We start from the raw sequence: 16065 nt of genomic DNA, 5'->3' as shown, positions 1-16065 counted from the left end.
CACCTTGCATGACTCCCTTCTTTCAACATGTTGGAGGTAACTGCAATACGTATGTGCACACAGGACAACTAGCATGTAGTGCCAAGTGGTGTCCCCAGATCTCTGAGCCATGTATCCTACAATGCCATGACAGGAGTTAGCATAGATACGAGCAATAGCACTGCCGTACACCAACTGACACTGGACCACACACTGTTACTTTTTCTCAAGGCCAGAGCATGCCTACTGACTGCAACCAGTGGAGCCCATTGCCTGTTACACTATGCAATGGATTACAGAATTATGTCTCACTCCACTAACCATGGCCTGACAAGGAGGTGGTTGAAAATAGTAGGCCAGCAGGCCTTGCTGAAAACTGTGTATGCTATGTACAGAGTGTTATGGCAGCCAGTGTATAGGCAAGTGTCTGACGGTCATACTCTGGCAAGATAGCATGGGAGGCCTACTCTGCAATGATGCCACTCACCAGTGGAGTTCACCATTCTTCATTATTGGCACACCCCTTCTAGCCATTCCCTCCCCACAGTCACATCCACTGTCAGTGACCTCCCTCTAAGTACATTAGCAGGTGATTGCATGTAAGGAGCTGTCACCAAATCCCACATAGAACCAACAGTTATCCAGGATTGCCTAAGGCACACATTCAGCTGTTATCTGAGCTACTGACAAAGACTACATGCCAATGACTGCACAATACTATCCTGTGGGAAGACATCCACCCCTGGAAAATGTTGTAGTGTCCACACACCACACACAGTTGAGACAGTACACATGGAATTATGGACACAGAGAGTAAAGTATCCTTTCCCTTTCAATGGTCAGTCAGATATGGGGATTCAGTCACTGTTGTACAACCTATACAGACAAGTATGGGATGGAAATCCCAGACTGTCACTGTTATACTGCATGTGGCAGTCATCACACCTATCATTGTGTGCAATGGCACCCTTGCTATGCGGCTACACAGGAATATCATACAACTGTTGCAGCCACACAGGTTCCATGGTACAGCAATGTACAGTGTAGATAACATGTCCTATGGAGTCCATGTCAAGACTGTACATGTGTAGTCTGTCACCTAAATGCTTTGGATGGGATGTGTATGGCTGCAGACAGGGAGGTGTCAGATCCCATGTTGTACCCCCCCCCCGCATATCCATGAAATGACTAACACATTTCTCACCTGTTCAACATGCCTAAAACATTACTGTGGTATATGTAGTACATGCTGGAGAGACAGTTATGTAACACAGACAGTACACCCTACATGAAACACACTCCTCATGCATGTGAAGCATACATCTGCTGTGACACACCTCATGTTCATGTCACACAATGGGATGCAGAAGACGACAATCATAACTGGTGTCAGACAAATGTCTATACTGGACACAGGAATTTTGGATATGGGTCATCTCCAGCACCACAGCTTGTAGATGTCTGAGTTCCTAGAACCTTTGTGACACTTACCAAGGGTATCAGAACTTTTCACAGATTACAGATGCATGAGGATGCTGAATGATCCCATTGTCCTTGTTAGCCTGTTATACACATATGAACCTATGTAGCTATGCAGTTATAGTGCTGCACCTTTCTGAAGACATATATCTGCTGTGCTGAAATGCCATCCTTTATTGGCACTGTGTACCCATAGATTCTCCCAACAGACTCCTGAAATAGAAACATAAACAGGTCTATGGCAAACGTTTCATTGTGTAAGTATACAGCCATTACAACACCATACAACATAAGGTAAACAACAGCATGTGGGATACTCATGAGAATTGCCAGCATGCAGTATCTGTTAGTAACCACTACAAGTAGCATGGCAAAACAGCACTGCATTACACACACACATGTTAACTAATATAGTCACCCTGTGCATCAGACACATAGCTTAATTTCCCTGCATCGATGGTGAGGATGGCAGGGATGTGGCACAGGTATCATCACTTGGGCAGGGTTTTGTGTTGGGGTGCAGGAGGCCTACGCTGACCAAAACGGTTGACAGCATGTGTGTGAGTCAGGAATGGAAGCAGGTAAGACGGACCATGGAAAGGTGCTGTGTGTTTCTGTAGGGGACCTGCATTTGACAGTGGTGTATGAGTGTGTGCATGTACATAGTCAAGCTCAGTGGTAGCCCTACATGTGTGCAGGTTGGACAGCTTTGGATCATACATGGTAGAGATGAGACTTCACTGTCTCTGGCCCTGAACACACGAACTGTCTCTGCCAGGAATTGCAGTGGCACCTCCATGACCAAGGTTAGAAACAGTGCTAGTACCTGACAGTGACTGCTGTCTGTTGAGTGCTAGTACCTGACAGTGACTGTTGTCTGCTGGGACTATGTCCTCCATGGTACCTCCCAAGACCATGAGCCCATGGCCTGCCATGTCTTGGTGTGGACAGCACACTCCCTTCTGTAGTGCTGGATGTACTGCCACTACGGTAGCATGACTGTGCATACTCTCAGCAGATGGGATTGCTAACCTACGCCCACAAGGCTGATACTCAACTGCAACCAGATGTTCCAGCACAGACAATGTGCAGTCCAATATAGACACCATCTTAGCCCACCTTTTTTCCAATGCATCAGTGAACCAATCCAGGGTGTCACCAATGCAGTGGAGGCAGTCATGGATGTCAAACTGTGCTGCATCCATAACCCTAAACATATGTCTGGAGTTCTGTTCAGAACATGCCTGTGCCTGTGGCCTCCAAGGACTGGGTATGTGTGGGCATACTGACTGTGTGCTGTGACAATGAGGACAGAAGGGAGATGTCAACCGAAACCCCCTCTTGTGCCTCACTGTGGCCACCATCATCATCAGAGTCTGAGGAGACACTGACATTAGTTTGTGTAAGGGGCAGACATGAACCCTCCCTGGCCATCTCTGGTAAGAAAGGAAAAAGCAGTACATTAACACCTGCACTATTATGCTCTGCAGCACTATGTTGTAATATATGTAAGTCTCTATACACTGCTGTCACTGTGACAGACCTGTTGAAAACTCAACCTCATATAGTAGGACTTGAGGAAAGTAGTCTTCCCACTAACAGCTGTAGTTACTTGTAAATAAACTCTCATTACACTGCAATCTCATCAGCAACAGTGAGGTACACTGTTGACATTAGTGTAGACTCTGCACCGTTGACACATGTGACACTCTGTAGTGTCCTGACAATACTGTCACATCTATCAGTGTGGTCACACCTACAAGGCATAGGTATGAGTCTAATGTGTACAGTCAGACAATATGTGTGCATATGACAATCATGCCAACAATACAGCAATGCAGGCAGTAGGCCTGGGATGACAGTCTAGGGATTACAACACTGTAAACATGTATCAATAACAAACAGTGTCATACTTACCAGGATCAGGACCACAGGCTTGTGCGATACTTGATGGACCTATGAAAAGTTGAGGGAGAGGTAATATCAGTGCCAACACATGTTCCACCACCACATGCATCCATATATCTCACATTTACAGTAGTTACCATGTTAATTGGTATAGAGGTCAACATCTGAGCATGACAGTCAAACTGCAGTTAAATCCTTCTCCCCCAAAGCAAACAGACCTGACACCCACATAAGACTATGTATGCCCTGACACACTGAATGCTACAGTATTGCAGTGCTGATCAACCTAAGCTTACCTGAATGCTCCTCTGCCATAGAAACTGTGGCATGCACATCCATGATGTAGAGTGTGATGGATGTCTGGGAGCTGTAGTGTGTGCCTAGATTTTCCAGAAATTCCTCTGTGGCTGAGAGTGATTGTTCAACTGCAGGCCCTCCACCAGTGGTGCCATGATCCCTGGCTACATTTGCTGCTCTTCTGCGTGCAGCATTGATCATGTCTGTTGCACAGTGTTGAACCTGCTCATATGTCATTTTATGATGACCTGTGACAATGACATCATGGACAGGGTCAGCCCACAATGCCTCCCACTGTTCCCTGTTGTGCCTCCCCGTGGACAGTAGAACTTCATGGTGCTGATGGAGCCCTTCCAGTATCAACTTCTCTTCATCTGTGAAAGTTGCATGGTGTTGCCCATACATGTTTGCTGAAAGATAACACATGTCAGGATCACATATGTGGAAATACACTATGTAGAAATGCAACAAGGACAGAATGGTTGGAAATATCCACTGCTTGATCACACGTCATATTCCACAGTGTGAAAACATACTAAACGTGTGGATAAAACTAGAATACTATCAATAGTCAGGCATTCCCATGTGTGCCATAACAGATACTGCTGTACAATCATATAGCCGACACTGGAGTCTATTCTAGTGTGTCCCCAAGGGCCAACCTCCCTGATAATATGTCAAAACAACTGTGCCAAACAAATAGCAGTATGCAATTACAACCACTATAAAGGGGGACTCTCATGAACCCAGTGTACCACCCTGACAATATACATTCTACCTTTGAGGTATTGCACATCCTATGTATGTGTAACAAATCTGGAGGTCACTGACATGTCATTATCACAGTTTTAAGAATGGCTTATTGTTATTATCCCTATTCCCTGTAAGTATATTCAGACATGCTTATTGCTGTAATCCCTATTCCCTGTAAGTATATTCAGACATCTGCATCCTGATATAAACAAAATGGTTACATACCTGATGGAGTGCAGTACTCTTCTGCTGATATGTGCTGATAATTAATATTTTGCATACTCGTGTTCTATGTGAGGAAAGTCTCAAACAGACTGGCTCCCAATAGCCAGATGCTTGCCTTTTTAACATGCTTTTCATCAGCAGGTGATTGCCTCTTAACCACTCTGTGGTTCTGAAATGCTAATTGCAGCCAATATAGCTGATTTGCATTATCATCAGCCAATCACATGCAACCATAGTACAATATATAAGGCCTTCATTTAGGTTAGGGGTCCTTTCTGATACACTGTGCTGACATTACTGGGGTGAGGAGACTACTCCATCGCAGAGGGTAGATCTGTAACAGCAACCTTTACATAGAAATGGGTGTGCTACAGGCTGAAGCAGCTATTGCAGATAATAGGCATAGACAGAGAGTGTAAACACTTTGGCAGACAATAAGCTGTAGGAGTAGCTGTGGGAGATGTGTCAGGCTTGTAGACGTGGCAGATCCAGAGTGAGGGTACCCTTTCCAATCCAATTAGGGCATATGTTTAAGGTAAGTATGTTAGGCAGTGGTATCATTAACAGAGTACTAGGCCACATGTTTGTTGTATCATTGAGTAACATGTGAGATAAATATAACAATATCTCCACCTTTTGGGTGACTGTCAGACCATGTGTTACAGTCTGGTAGTAATTTGAAGCATGTATGAGTGCAGTCTTTGCTACAAGTAAGTACTTCGAATGTATATGTTAATTGTGCAGCTGTGCTAATTGGCACTGTGAGTTTGAAAGGATTGTGTGGTGCAATCTGATATCAATGGCCTTCATTTGCAGTATCTGAGTTGAATTTCTCTGTGAATGCATATTAATGCATGACATGACACTTTATGCATTTATACTTTTGCTATAGGGATATGTGAAGTGTGTTTCTATCTGCAGGCTTGTGACTTCCATCAGTGAAAAGCAGCCATTTTATTTGATATGCATTGTGAGGATAAAGAGTGCATGACTCAGTTATTAATTGCTGGCTTCACAATACTGTAATTCAACTGCTACACACTACTGGATTTGAACCCGGGACTGTGTGTGGCAAAATGTACTATCTGCAAGGCATTTAGCAGACTGAGCTACTGCTACAGCAGGTGCATTTGCAAGATATATGTGGACACATACTGGCTGTGACAAACATTTTCTACATCCATCAGTAAGTGTGTGGCTTTATATGGCTGTATTTCTGCACCAGGGTTCCAGTTTAACATGTATTTTGCCATTAATGCCTTAGCAGGTGTCTTTCTACATTTTGTTGATAAAAGGGCACATTTACCTGCTATCACAGCCCTCACTTACATCCATTATTATGTCTTTGGCTTTCTAGTAGTGTACTATTGCACCAGAGTCCAAGCTACGCTCCCATTTTTTCCATCACTTTTTAATCAGGTTTATGTGGTGCAGTGCGACAAACAGCTACGCATAATCACACTTAATGATTGTAATTGGCAATTACTATGTTTTGTTCAAACATCCTGTTTTAATTAAGAGTTGTGTGGCATGGCAGGTTAATGTAATGGTCTGCAGCTGTGATGGTCTTGGGTCCAAAATATGGGACAGGTGTTTATTTTGTAAGTGTGTATTACAGTTTTAAAAACACATATGATCAGTATAGTTCTATTTAGCTGAGCTTAGTGAAGCTGCTCAATGTGGCATGTCATGCAGTGTCATGCTACAAAATATAAAGAAAAGAAAAATGGGGAGCTAGGAAATTGGATGCAAGCAGGGGGAGACATAGTGAAAGATTGGTAGGGATGTGCAGGATATGTGTAGGAAAGAACCATAGCTACCCATTTCTTATACAATGTGACAGAATTTTTATATGACTTTAAACACTCACCCCCAGAGAGGGGTGAAGACAACATAACTGTTTTGTCAAGCCAATTGGAGCAAATTACATGTGTCCAATGGACACATGTGCAAATGGAGAGCTATGTACGGGACTATATATATTTTGGGACAGGTGCCCATTTTTTTAATGTGAGAATGGAATGTTAGGGAAGAGATATAGGTATGTGTAGGGGAGATAGATTGGTAGGTGAGGATGCATTTGCAGACAGACAAGACAGCAGGCAGGAACAGTGTGTGGCACATGAGGGGGATGAACACCTTGGATAGGGAGGGTGTTGTAGAATCTAAGTCCCATGTGCTTCCACAAGGCAGCAGCATGACTCACATCCTGACCCATGGGACTGTCAGCACTACTCCATCATTGTCCCAGGAGTGGCAGTGGTGAAGGCTGGGCACTGGGGTGAGGCTGCCCCACCAGGTTGGCCAGCATGTCCTCAATCCAGGGCAGGTGGTGGTCAAACCCATGATAGACTATCCTGTGCATTAAAACCAGCAGCTCAGCCTGGGTGACAACTCTCCCTTCACCACCACTCCCAGAGGGGGGTGTCCATCCTCATCCTGTGGGGTGGTACTACCCAATACCACAGGTAATGCAGGGGCAGCAGAGGGGGCACCACCAGTCTGGGTCCCAGATATGCTGGGACATGGTGCCGCAGCTGGAGGAGGCAAGGTATGTGGATCAGCCAGAACTGGGCTATCTTGACTTGCTGTGGTAAATGAGGTATAGCAATAAGTTAAGGTTAGTAATAACCAAACCATTTTCAGTATTAACAGAAAGGAACATTATAGTTATTATTCCAAATAGATTAAGTAACATAACAGTCAGTATGTTAACAGCATGCCAGTAACAATTAAACCATAATGCCAACAAAACAGCTAAACAAAATATATGTTAATACTGAATCATAATAACACATAACAATAATAAATCACACTTTACCAAAATATAGTTAATTTCACAAAATATGTTAATATAAATCATAATAATAAATAATAATAAATAAATTAAGGTAAGGGGTGGGGGGGCATTCCAATACTGGCAATGCAGATTATATCCCTGAAAACACTGATAATAAATGCTCTGCAGGTGTGTAGTGTCAGTTCTGAGTACAGTGACTACAATTCTCCTATAGCTGATGTAGAACATACATACCTCTCAAGCTATTAGCATGGGTCATTATGGACCAAACAATAACAAATGCAAGTACACAACTGCACAGAACAGTTTCATATAATGTGAACTTATATAACTACCAAGGTGTTCTGTAAGTGAATTTGGTAATACATTGCATTCCAGGTAATAATTTTCTGGTGCTCCTGTGACAGACGGATTAGGCAGCTTTAATTACATTACTAGAATTTGTGACACTTGAGAGGTATGTTTGTGTAGAGTACAACTGTGCACTTTGACAGAATTTTTGCATGCTTTGCTGGCAGGCATGGGAATAGATCCCAATAGTTGTGATTGCAATCTGCAAATGATGAAACAGTTGACTGCAGCAACTTAATACAGACATGCAAGGAATACAGCCATACTGGAGATATTTAAATAGATATATTTAGGAATCAACAAGGCTGCTTAACACTTTATTGGCATTGGTGATAAGTGTCTGTGAAATCTAAACACAATATCTGCTCATAACATGGGCTACCTCAAACATATACCTTTTGTTCCTGGAGTGGGAGAAAATGAGAGCATTATGTGACAGATATTGGCCTGCAGACAACGCTGAACCATACTATGTTGATCTATACATGTTAAAGGACATTTATGTTGCATTCTAGAACTATTAGAGTGTTATACTTGACTGCAATGACAGTAGAACATATGTGCATGGAATACAGCCATACTGCATATATTAAGACAAATGTATTTAGGAATCAACAATGCTGGTTAACACTTTATTGGTATTACTGGTAAATTACTGTGAAATCCACACACAATATCTGCCCATTGGGTGGGCTACCTCACCCATATATTTATTACCTAGAGTAGGAGAAACAGAGAACATTATGTGACTGATATTAGTTTTCACTTGACTGCAGAACTTTACCATAGACAAGCAATGCATACAGCTCTACTGCAATGGTTATGACAACACAATCCTGCTGTACACCATTTTGCTTGCTGTTATTGGTATTGTTTATTGTTTATTGCAATACAGTTGTTATTGGTCATGTATAGCACTACAGCTCTAATTGTCAATTTATTGCACTACAGTTCTACTTGCCCATTTATTTCACTACAGTTTTTATTGTGCATACTTTATTGTGGTAAATGCTTTACTCTTTCTTGCTTATTGCACAACAGTTAGCATAATAAATCCATACTTACCACACTCATGGCACAACCTGGCCAGGTGCCTGGCATGGGACTCAACATTGTGAGCCCTCTCAGCTGCAGCTGTTGGGAGAAAACACACCATTATGCATGCCTTTTTTGCAGACATTCAGCTTGCATTTTGGTAAAGCAGTGGAAAATATGCTTACATATATGTGGGGCAAGCCCAGCTCTTGCAAATTGGACCTAGATGTCCAGGGTTCCCCTCTTTCTCCTCTTCAGGTCATCAGAATGGTGGTGACACTGCTCACCTGTGAGGGGGATACCAATAGCACTGGGAAGTTTCCTGGCCAACCGGTCCCGGGCCTCCTCCTTACATTCTGAGCCCTGGAAAATGACCTGCATCAGCATGGGTTCATGATTCTTTACCAGGAGCCCCAAAAAAGACCCTGGACTCCTGCACACCCCATCTCTACACCTGAAAGCATGCACCTTCACCAGCGCCACCTGCCATATCAACAGATGATAAGACTCCAAGGAATGGTGCAGAATTCCCACCTATTGGCCTTAGTTTAGGCTGTTTTCCCACACTTACATGTCATTGAGCAACATTCAAAAAGGTGCTGCATTGCTTAGCATCATGCAAACCAACTAAGCCAAGCTGAGTAGTGCATAAACTAGCACAACCATGGTTTTAGCCAAGCTTAGCACCACGCAAACAGTAGTAGCAGTTAGCATGTTTAAGCAGTGCTTAGCCCCGCACAGCACTGCCAAATATAACAAATTTGTGTTTAAATTAAACTAAAAAGAACATAACATTACAAACATGTTATGAGTGTTACAGACTCAAACCCAGGACCTACTATATATTAGGCCATAACTACACATTTAGCTACTTGGATATTATGAGCAGTAGTATACCTTCACATATACTACTAGGCTACGTGTTAGCATTTCTGAGTACCGTGCCACGCAAACACACTTAGACCTAGAAATAAATAATTAATTACATCCGGTTTCTATTTTTAGATGTCTGGGAGGCGTAAGCTACGTATGCATAAGTGCTGCTTGGCTCTGTTGCACTTTGCACTGTGCCGCACAAACGGAAATTGAAAATAAATGAAAGAAAAATAAAAACATTAATTACGATAATTCATTGCATCTGGTTTCCATTTTTAGATGTGTAACAGGTGTCAGCTGTCTATATGTAAGTGCAGCTTGGCACTGCCGTGCTCTGTGGCGCTGCGTGCAAACATACAGCAATTGTAAAAAAAATCCATGAAAATGAAATATTCCACATTCAAAACATTTCACAGCATTTCAAGAGTAGCAGGGAGCTTTACAGGGATCCTCACCCTGTACATAACATCTGACCAGGCATCCACAACCATGGGTAAACTCTACACTTCTCCCTACACAGATTTAATATCCCTGTTCCTATGCTCTTCCCACGGCAGAGCAACATCATTAATATTCATGGTGAGCTGCTGAGGGGGAACTGTGGCCGTGTACATGAATACATTCCATGTAGGCTCTCCACAGTGCCTACATAGATTTTATTAAATCCTGGGCATTGTCTTTCATGATTACTGAACAGGAACAATGGTTTAAAGAGCTGTCATGTTTCTTTCCCTTTTCTTCTGTCCTGTGACCATCCATTGTTTCAGTTATTCTCCTCTCTTTTATTCATGTTGATATATGGAAAAGATTTCTTCTGTTCCCTTACAGCATCAGTTATCTGACATCCTCTTGCTACCTTTTCTTGTCTTGCTATAGCCTAGTATACCAGTACTTTAACAGAAAATAAACATGCTCCTTCAAGTTTTAAGCTCTCTCTCTCCTTCTATCTCTCTCTCCCTCCCTTCTGATAATGTCCTGCCTATTGCTAACATTTTAATGAAATTGAAATACTTTCAATGCAGTTCAGATTTTCAAATATAATAATTCACTGCATTACTTTAGTATGATTCCCAAAGAATATGTGAGTGCCAGATTGCTTTGTGCCTTTCATTTGCTGTCTTTCTTTTTTCTTTCCTTTTTTTTCTATATTTAGTACCCAGAATGAAATGTTTGCCATTCAGTTTTTATCTTGTGCACCCAACCTCTATGATAGTAGAAAAAAAAATTTCTGCTTTTTATAGCTGTGAAATACTATACACCAAAATTATTTCCATATTTCATATTTTTTTCCTTTGATTGCCCACACTTCTTGCTGATCATCACCCCCCCCCCAACAACTGGCCCATTTGTTTCTCTTCACCTGAGTGAAGATCAATGAGGAAGATCCATCATTTAACCAGACACCAGGGATGATTCAGGTTTCCTTATGCCCTACGTCCTCTGCACACATTCAAATTGTGAGGAAAGGGGGTATGCTATGGGCTGAGTGTAATGGTTGCCCCTCACTTCTGTAAGGAGTGTTGCCATCAAACAGCCCACCCTCCTGATCTTATGCACAGGTAGTAGTTCCACAGTCTCCACTGTAGAAACTGCACTACCCTGTCTGCTCACCAAGTAACCATGCCCATCTCATTGAAAAGGGTTTTAGACCCTAATCCTAAATTTTCTTTTTATAATAATTTGTCATTAAAATGTCAGCTATGCTACAAGCAGTCTATATACAGACCCACACTTTCTGATTATATAGGGACTGTAGTGCGTGCAGACATTATTTACTATGCGAGATGTCGAGCATGCGAATGTTTCTATATTGGAAAGACCAACCGCATACTTAAAGATAGAATTTTAGAACATGTAGGAGACATTCTTAATAGCAAACTGGCATACTCCTTAGCTAAACATATTAAGGATTTTGGGACTAATCACTTGTTTAAGTTTACAGTGCTTGAAGTAGTCCATGAGAGTTTGTGTGGTTGTGATATTTTTAGTAAGACTGAATACTGTGAGATCAGATGAATTGTTTCCTTTAAAGCAGATTCCTCTCTTGGATTGAATGATGTGCTCTCCATTAAACCCACCCTTAGAGCACGCCCATTGAGGCATTGATTTTAATTTGATCTTGCTTTATGAATGGATTATTTTTATGAATGAGTTCTAACGTGCTTGTGCTTTATTTTCTGATCAGTTTTTCCCTGTTTTATATACTTTTTATGTTAAACTGTGATTTTAAAATTGGTCTGAAGAAGAGTTTTCAGTGAAAGTGCTTACCATTTTGTACTTGCACTGCCTTATTTGTTTGTTTATATTTTATTAAATAATTTTATACTTACAGTCCTTCTGCCATGATGTACTGTCTTTGTCTTTTTTTCTGATATACTTGGCTTGGCTTATACAGCTATGACTTCCCTGGTCTTGGATGTGATACCCTTATTTATGAGGTGTGCAATGGAGAATGTGTGTCTCACCACTATGGACACATAGTGATTGAAGTGCAGACTGCTATCAACATATGTTCCCAAGTCTCACAAATCTGTTTCAGCTTAGAGGGGTGCTATGTATATCATAATTAGCAGGGGTACTTTATTGCCAAAGGGGACAATCATGCATTTTTTTACTTTTAGGTTCAGTCCATGAGTTTGGCATTAATCATTTATATGTGTCTGCCCCTTCTGTAGTATGTTACCAGCATTGAGCTGACGCTATATGACTGCATCCAGTTAACAGTCATCTGCAAACTTGGTAAGCCACGGGCCAAATACCTTTGCCTGGACTTCAGAGAAATAGTTCCCAAACAGCTGAGGACAACTGGTAAGTGGTCTAGTGGTGGTGGTGCAGTCTCCAACTTTGACAGTGTGTATGTCAGTGAGCTAGCTGGCTCTCTGTCTAGTAATGTATCAGTTAATCCCTAGATGGGAGATTTTCTCTGTGATACCCGAATGGGGGATAGTGTCAAAGGCCTTGGATAACAACATAAGCAGTGTGTCCTGTTATCCCTTATCCAAGTCTTTGGGGTCATTATAAAAGAAGTCCACAAGGTTTAATAAGCAAGATCTACCCTTGAGAAAACCAAAATGGGTCAGGTCAAGTGTGTTGAATTTGTAGATAAGGCTTTTTAGGCTTATGGGTCAATAGTTCTAGTTCTGCATGTCAACAGATTGATGTGCATTGCATATCACACAGCATTTGATATTAATTTCTGTAGTGTAGGTGATATATGTGTGAAAAAAGTACTGAGACACCAGAGTTGCAGTGCTTGGGTGGGAGACAACACATGGCTGTACTGTAAATATGTGGTGTATTGTTAGATAAAGTCTTCAGTTTGTTATGCTTCCATATGTAATTTATGTCATAAACAGGAAATTGGCAGTAAACAACAATAATACATAATAATATTTACTTTTCCATAGTGATGCGAGCAGCAGGTTTGTGCAACAGTTGGCAAAGTGTTTGTGCATGTGAGATAAGCATTTCCAATACTTTTAACTGTTTGCACGTAGTTAAACAGTGTGTAAACACGAGCTGCACAGTTAAAGTCTGAGAGTTAGTACTGAGTCTATGAAACACACTTGCTGCTTAAATGACTCTGTGGCATCAGGGGTTAATGCATTGACACATTTTTTTGTACTGGGTTCGAATACAGGTGTACTTTAAAATAAACAGTGATAATGCAATGACATAAATTCTTTATAGTACATGTGTTGCTGTGTGTTAGCTATGGCACAGCAGGGTTAAGCGGCACTGCAAAGAGATAACCACCATACTGTACCGCTGCACACTGTTGCTTGGCATTCCTGTGTGATGTGATACTCCACGCAAACACAGTGTCCAGAACAGTGAAGGGATCCATTTCTTTTTCTGCTACTTTTGTGTGTTGTGTGTGATTCTGTTTTCTGACCAGATTATATGTGTTAAAATGGGGTAGATAGGAAAGTGGTGAAATGGGGATCAAGCAGGGGGAGAACAAAGAGAAAACAATACAAGAATGTGTAGGAGGGAGGTAGGAAAGAACTATAGGTATCCATTTCCTTAACAGTAAAAACTGATCATATGTACAGAATATTAGCTGAATTTGGACTGTCACCTCCAGAGGGACAGGTGACAACAATGTAATCATGCTGCAGAGCCAATTTAACCAAATCAAGTATGTCAAGAAGACATGTGCAAAATGGAAATCTATGTATGGGGCTTTTTTTTTTTTTTTTTTTTTTTTAATTCAGTAAGAGAGGACTGCTGGGTAAGGGATGTAGGTATGTGTGGGTCAGGTAAGTTGGGTAGGTGAGGAAGCAAATGCAAACAAACAAGACAAAGAAGACAAGACACAAGGACAGTGAGGGACACAAAAGGTTCTGGGACACCATGATCGGGGTGAGGGAGAGTACAACACAGGCTCTTGCCCATCAAACTTGGAGACAGTTAGAATCGAGTCCTCATCCACTGGACTGTTATCACTATCCCCTTACTCTGCTGAAAGCTGGAGTGTTTGATGTTTTCTCCTCCTACGGACCATGATGGAGAGTAACCTGTCCATCAAGTGTAGGCATACACTAGTGGTGTGACACATGACCATAAGCAGCAACCCTGGCATCTCTTGGTGGGTGATGAAATCACCACCTCCACCACTGCTCCCAGAGGGTACCACTGCACCAGCTTCCAGGGCAGTACTACCTGAGGGTACAGCTAGTGCAGGGGCAGCAGAGGCAGTGCAGTCAGGTTGGTTCCCAGACATGCTAGGCATTGGTACTGGAGCCAGTGGAGTGGAGGCAGGCTGATCCACTGGGGCTGGCCTACCTCACTGTGCTGTGGTACACATGGATGACATGAAGACATTTTGAAGACACATAATAGAAAATAAGAAAATAGCGAAAAGGGTTGGGGTAAGAGAAAAAAGAGTTAAAATTTGTTCTATCATATGTGACATACTATGCATTAATACAGTTATACAACTCTTTTATCTGAAGTATTACATTTAAGTATACATCCTAACAGATACACACTATACTACAGATTGCTGAAAGTAATCCTTAAAATGTGCATATATTACATGTATGCATGTTCCAATTATACAGATTACGGTTTACGGCAGGACATTTGTGCCACTGGTATAGAGTTTTTAATTTAATGTAAATATTATTGAAGAAATAACAGCATTGTATAGTTGTGAATCATGGTATTTGAACCCACAACCTCTGAATAGTCTAATATTGGACTCTTATAACTGGTTTGTGCTACAGACTAATGTATGCATACTTGCTTTTACAGTTGGGATATAATTGCTCAATTTGATACAACTCTATAAAAGACCAAAAAATATATATCTTTAATTTTTAAAGCTAAAATAACACTTCTCTTCTGCTGCATACATACCGCATGCTTCCCTCAGTCTCTACAACTAAGCGACATGAGCCTGCTGATTGAACTCCCATTAGGCGGCAGCTGGGGAAAGAACAGAAAAGAACAGAAGAGCATTATGCATACTGCCCCACAGCATACTCTCTAGCTCAAGCATTCCTGTCATGCCACACCTTTTTCTGTTGTTGGGCTTCTGCCAGGTTCTCCTGGGCCAAGCCCATGAGTTCCCTGAGCCTTGTCCTGAGGTTTAGGACATATACAACAACAGACTCCTGGTGAGACTCGCACTCACCTTTCCACTCCTCTCAAATTAAATCTAGAGGTCCCCTCACCCTATGCTCATACAGCAACTCAAACGGTGAAAAACCTGAGGATTCCTGGGGAACCTCTCTGTAAGCAAACAACAGATGGGGCAAATATTTGTCCCACTCACTCTTAAACTGATCTGCAAATGCCCATAGCCTGGACTTGATTGTAGAGTTTAACCTCTCAACAAGACCATTAGTCTGGGGATGGTAGGCGTGGTTTTCATGTACTTCACCCCACAGGACTTCCACAGACAAGCCAGCAGGTCTGACATGAAATTGGCACTGCTGTCAGACAGTATTTCTTTTGGGAAACCTACCCTGCTGAAAATCTCTAACAAAGCATTTTCCACCTTCTCTGCCTCAATGGAGGACAAAGCCACTGTCTCAGGGTATCATATAGCATAATCCACTACCACTAGGATATACTTTTTCCCTGTGGAACTTGGGGTACTCAGAGGACCCACAATATCCATAGCTACCCTCTGAAATGGCTCCTCAATCACAGGCAAAGGCATCAAAGGAGCTCTCACCTTGTCTCCTGCCTTGCCTACCTTTTGGGACTGCTTGCAGGTCCTGCAGTACCCTGTTACACCTCTGGAAATTCCAGGCCAAATGAAGTTCTGCATAATACGCCTCTTTGTACATTTTATGCCCATATGACCTGCAAAGGGAATATCATGGGCTATGGCTAGAAGTGCCAGATGA

The sequence above is a fragment of the Protopterus annectens genome, chromosome 2.part0 (genome assembly GCF_019279795.1).
Source record: "Protopterus annectens isolate FY-2018-M chromosome 2.part0, PAN1.0, whole genome shotgun sequence".
NCBI lineage: Eukaryota > Metazoa > Chordata > Ceratodontiformes > Protopteridae > Protopterus > Protopterus annectens.
This window is presented reverse-complemented; position numbering follows the sequence as displayed.